The sequence below is a fragment of the Manacus vitellinus genome, unplaced genomic scaffold (genome assembly GCF_001715985.3).
Source record: "Manacus vitellinus isolate BGI_N305 unplaced genomic scaffold, ASM171598v3 scaffold_112_pilon, whole genome shotgun sequence".
NCBI lineage: Eukaryota > Metazoa > Chordata > Aves > Passeriformes > Pipridae > Manacus > Manacus vitellinus.
This window is the reverse complement of record NW_021938853.1, coordinates 176,194-181,154: the sequence shown is the minus strand read 5'-3', so window position 1 is coordinate 181,154 and position 4,961 is coordinate 176,194. Positions and strand designations below refer to the sequence as shown.

Genomic DNA, 4,961 nt, shown 5'->3' with positions numbered 1-4,961 from the left:
ATCTAACCCTGCTGTCAGTGTGAAGCCGTTCCCCCTTGTCCTGTCACTCCAGGCCCTTGTGAATAGTCTCTCTCCATCTTTCTTGTAGCTCCTTCAGGTACTGGAAGGCCACAGTTGGGTCACCCCAAAGCTTTCTCTTCTCCAGGCTGAACAATCCCAACTCTCTCAGCCTTTCCTCACAGCAGAGCTGCTCCATCCCTCTGATCATCTTGGTGCCTCCTCTGGACTCGCTCCAACAGCTCCATGTCCTTCCTGTGTTGGTGCCCCAGAGCTGGATGCAGCATTCCAGGTGAGGTCTCACCAGGGCACAGCAGAGGGGCAGAATCCCCCCCTCCCCTGCTGCCCACGGTGTGGGATGAACCAAGGACACGGTTGGCTTTCCAGGCTGCCAGTGCACATGGCCAGGGCATGGCCAGCCTCTCGCCCACCAGCACCTCCATTGAGAGTTTCTGTCATCAATAGCACTTTAATTTTTTTTTTTAATCAAGCCATTCGTAAAGGAGAAAAAAACCCAAACCACAGCCTACTTGCAATATAAAGTTTTAAGTCAGGCTTCAGCATGACAAGGCTTTTACACCCCTTCCCTGGAGAGTTATTGTCTAAGAGAGCTGATTTTCTCCCCCTCGCTCCCTTCCCTGCTTGACAGTCTTAAGAGGCCAGCACTGGCTGAACCTGTGGGCAGGAAACATTCCCCTTCCAGGTAACCTGGGAAAACAGTCCTGCTGTTGTTGCTGCATCTAAGAGAGATAAGGGGGAAAGAACAGGCACCAGCTTCTTGCACGTGCACACGTGGTGAAGGTAGGTCATGCTGAACCCAGAGAAAAAAAATTAGCGTGAAGCCAAATGAACAGGAAGAGAAAATGCAAGCCAAAAACCCAGACCCCAACAGTGGAGGAACGCAGGGAGGCTCCACAGGCTCAAATCCAAGATATTTAGGCAGGCATCAGAGCAGTTGTTAAAGATGGGGGCTGTGCCAGCCTGTCACGTGAAGCCCAGTGTCAGGAAGATGGTGAGAGCTATGACAGCCAAGCTATTCCTCTTTTTTTTCTGACATCCTGCAGTTTTAGCCTTAAGATCAGCAAGTAAGAGTTGCTATCTCAAGCCATTGCAAGCTATCAAACTCAAAATACAGTCTTGGGTTTTTCAGCACAAGTCTTTCGTCTTGCTGTGCTGCCAACACATTCTTTTATCAGAAGCCTTGAATGTTTCTTATCACCCTTTTGAAAATGTGAACAGGCTACTTCATGTCACCTCCTTGTTGCTGGCTTCTGCTTTTGTAAACTATTTCTTGTAACAAACTTTCACATGACAGACTATAACCCTGATAACAGCACAGCCTCTTGACAACAGCACTCTCAACCCTTCTGAATTTTCAAGGTAAATCACTCATTATGCACATTTTTCAAAGGAATGTTGACCTTGGTGCTCAAGGGGTTCACATTCCAGTTTTTCGTAGCCTACTTGTCAGGTTTCTCTTCAAAACCTCCTTTAAATAAGCAAGCAAACATTATAGGAGAAAAAAATTAAGGTAACTATAGGAATGCATCTTGAGCACTTATCTGTATCTAGACTGGCTGTCGTGCTTTGTTTAATTGAATAAGCAGATCCCTGAATCTTAGGGACCAAGGGAACGTTATGTGCATTCCTCTCTTGTGACCCAAGCAGGGTGCAAGGAAGAGTCTCTTGAAGGGATGCAGATCTTCCACCCATTTTACCTTTGATTTATTTGCTTCCCAAGTACAGGAAAAAATACTCACTGATGCTTGTCTGGCAGCTGGTCAGGTTTGTGCAAGCTAGCTTTAGAGAGCATCGTGTTGTTGGGCATCTGTTGGCACTGAAGTTGCCCAGGAATCTCAGAGCTTCCTTAGTTACATGAGGAATCAAAGCTTCTGCACCTATGATAGGAAAAGAAAAGTCATCCTAGGACAAGAGAATTTGCATTTACTCACTTGACAGAACTGGTGCTGAAGTCTACTTAGGAGAGGGAATCTGCCTCTCTAAAAATAGAAAATCTCAGGAGATGACTCCATACTGCTGTGGACCGAGAGGTTCAATTTATCTGCCTTGAGAGATGCCTTTTTTGATACTTCTTCAATTATGTTAAACAGGTTGTTTTTGAGAATAATTAATAATTAATACCAGCTATCCTTTAGCCTGATCAGAGAGAAAAGGAAAATCTTCTGAGGTGATACTAAAACAGGTGCTTATCTTATATTGGGAAACACTCCTTATCCCTCTGTGTAATTTATCGTTGAGAAAAACTGACCTTTATGTTCTGTGGTGGTATTTTCCAAAATTATTCATATTTAGTTACAGACTGTATTATTTGCATTTCAAAACAAAATGTTGTTTCCTTTTTTCTCCCATCCCATTAAGTTTTGTTATCTTAATTTCTGAGCTTCTTTCAGCTGGAATGTTCCGTGTTAACCCGGCTGCGCCGAAAAGCTGGAAACTTCAGCTCGGGACCGAAGCGCTTTGTCAGCTGGAGGGCCCTTTCAGAGGAATTCTCTAAGCTGTGCAGCACGACGGATAAACCGAAATGACAGACGTGGGGCCGGGGGAGCGCTGGCTGTGCCTTTCCCGGAGCGGCGGAGCGGCTCGGCTCTTGCGTAAGCCTGCGCGCGCTGCCAGCCCCTCGGGTTGTCTGAAGGGAGCCCTTCATGTGACCCTCAGCCATCCCAAACGGACCGATGTTAACGTGAGGCATAAAACCCACTCGTTATGTAACCGGTTTCTCCCGGCCAAGTGTTTCCTGCTGCAGTAAACAAACGTTTTTTAATTTTAACTTGCCGCTAGAATAAAACGTTCCGTGGGTAGGAGGAAGCGCACGGGTGGGAACGGGGAACGCGGGTTATTCGTGTCCCAACGTGAATGTGCCAGAAAGATCAGTGATGTGTTTTTGCTTGATTAACGTGGCTGATTTAGTCTGACAGCGTCTGTTAAAAAGTGCCCTAAGACCCATTTCGTGCTTCTGCTAACACAGCCAAAAGGAAAATTGCAAGCATCGCAAAATGCTTTTTAATTACACCTTTGCTGCCTGGTGAAACGCTGGATTTTAAAGGTGTCCTAAAAACAGTAGTGTAGTTTTAATTTACTTTGAAATGCACTGACCCGGCATTCTGACTTGGTCTGAAGGACAGAGCCAGAAAGTAGAAAATGCAGTTTCAGCATTTAAAAACGTGAGAGAAGCAGATGACTGTCAGTGTGGCCACGTAAGGCACCCCTGATGTGCCATATAACCTTACTGTTTTGTGGGATTGTAGGCTATTTTGATGTAGAGAAATTGCCTGATAAATCTGAAAGTCATAAGGTTTTCCTCTGGCCTACCTGCAGCAGTGTGAGGTTTTTGGGGTTGCTAAATCCCCTTGGGGCGGGAGGGAATCTCAGGGGGTTGTGTAGCCTGTCCTGTGTTCTCTCCAAAATCCGACTTCTTATTGACCTAAACAGAGGCAGATTTTTGTGTGAAATTACACCCTGGGATTGTAATTTCTACCATAAAAAGCACTGGGATGTGATTAAATCTGCCTGGCAAGGTTTTCTTAGAAAAACTGGACTTTTTTTACCTCAGCACTTTGCAGCTGCCCATAGCGTCACCTCTGAGGTGTGGCCTTTCTTAAGCTGACTGCTCACCCGCACCCAGCCCAGTTACTAATTGCTCACAAATCACGTATTAGAAATATCAGAATCCATTTTGACGAGTTTCTCTAAAAAAAAAAAGGGTTGCGTGACAGGAGCAGAAACGCTGGTTAAGACCTTCCTCTTATTTTTCTGACCGTGATGGTGACCTGTGGGCTGGTACCTGGATCCCTTTGTCCTGAGGGCAAGAGGGGGAGGCCTGAGGGGACGAGGGGGGCTCCGGAGGTGCAGGGGGTGCCCGTTTCCAGGGAAATATCTGAGGGTGGACACACGGCCATCTCTGAGGAGAAGGGCGGCTGTGGAGGGGCAGGGGGTCCCCCTTTCCAGGGAATTGTCTAGGAGGGCACACATGGGTGTCTCTTGAGGGGGGCGGGGGGGGCGGGAATTCGGCCCGAGGGATGCCCGAGGGGGATCGCCGGTGCCCGGGGCCAAGAGGGGGGCTGCCCTGAAGGGGGATCACCGTTGGGCCCGGGGGGCCCCTGAGGGGGCCAGCCCCAGTGCCGTGGGAGGGAAGCCGGGAAGGACGGGTGGCCCGCGGCCGCAGCGTGAAGGGAGGCGGCCGGGCCCGCGGGGGGCCGCTGGGGGGCGATGGGCGGCCCCGGGCCGGGCCGTGTCCCCCGCCCCGCGGCGCTCCTCTCCGGCACCCGCCGCCTGCGCTGCCATTGGGAGCCCGAGCGCGCCGAAGCCCAGGCACCCGCCGGTCCCGCTCCGCCGCCCATCGCATGGGAGCTCTTGTTTGTGAGTAACCCGCCGGGGCGGTGTTGGGGGGGGGGTTTTTCTCTTCCCCTCTGCCCGTTCCCGCCGGCCTCAGGGCGGGAGCAGGGCAGCCCGCCGGGAGAGGGACCGGCCCGCCGCCGCCTCTGCCCCGCCGCCTCCCGCCCGGGCCTGGGCGGGCGCGATCCGTCCCGCTCGCCGCTTCTCTCCTTTTGTGCCCGGCCCCGGGGGCCCCCGGCAAGCAGCCCCGGCTTTGCCCCTCCCAGCCGGCGGGGGAAGGTGCGGAGGGGCGGCCGCCCGCTGCGCCGCAGAGGCGCCGTTTTGGAGGCGGGCGAGCCGGGCTTCCCCTTCCCGCACGGCTCCCCCTCCCGCGGGGACGCGAGTTCGGGACCGTCCCCGGATCAGCCGGGGCGCCTTCCCGGTGAGCGCCGTGCTGGGCAGGCGAGAGCGGGGTCAGGGTAGAACGCCCACCCGAAGTGTCTCCCCCGGCTTTTGTGATGTTTCCGTAATGTTTTCCTCCTTCCCGGCGGGCAGAAGTTGGTGCGGTAGCGTTGCGTGCCCCAGCTGAGTTAGGAGCGGCTGGAGCGTGGAAGTGAATCCCGGGGCAGGTG

At 52.3% G+C, this 4,961-nt stretch overlaps 2 long non-coding RNA genes across 3 annotated transcripts; one reads left to right on the top strand and one right to left on the bottom strand.

The window, feature by feature from the left end:
* The first annotated feature begins 238 nt into the window (after window positions 1-238).
* Window positions 239-2,768, top strand: LOC108644379. Of its 2 annotated transcripts, none has more exons than XR_001923229.1 (3): window positions 239-289; window positions 701-798; window positions 2,409-2,768. It is a non-coding gene; the product is annotated as an uncharacterized LOC108644379 (long non-coding RNA). The 2 variants fall into 2 exon arrangements; XR_003916429.1 differs by having other exon boundaries at window positions 254-289; window positions 647-798.
* LOC108644378 lies at window positions 501-3,974 on the bottom strand. Its single transcript, XR_001923228.1, has 4 exons — window positions 3,800-3,974; window positions 3,328-3,439; window positions 1,758-1,895; window positions 501-737 (listed from the first exon to the last, which is right to left on the bottom strand). It is a non-coding gene; the product is annotated as an uncharacterized LOC108644378 (long non-coding RNA).
* Window positions 3,975-4,961: the final 987 nt, after the last annotated feature.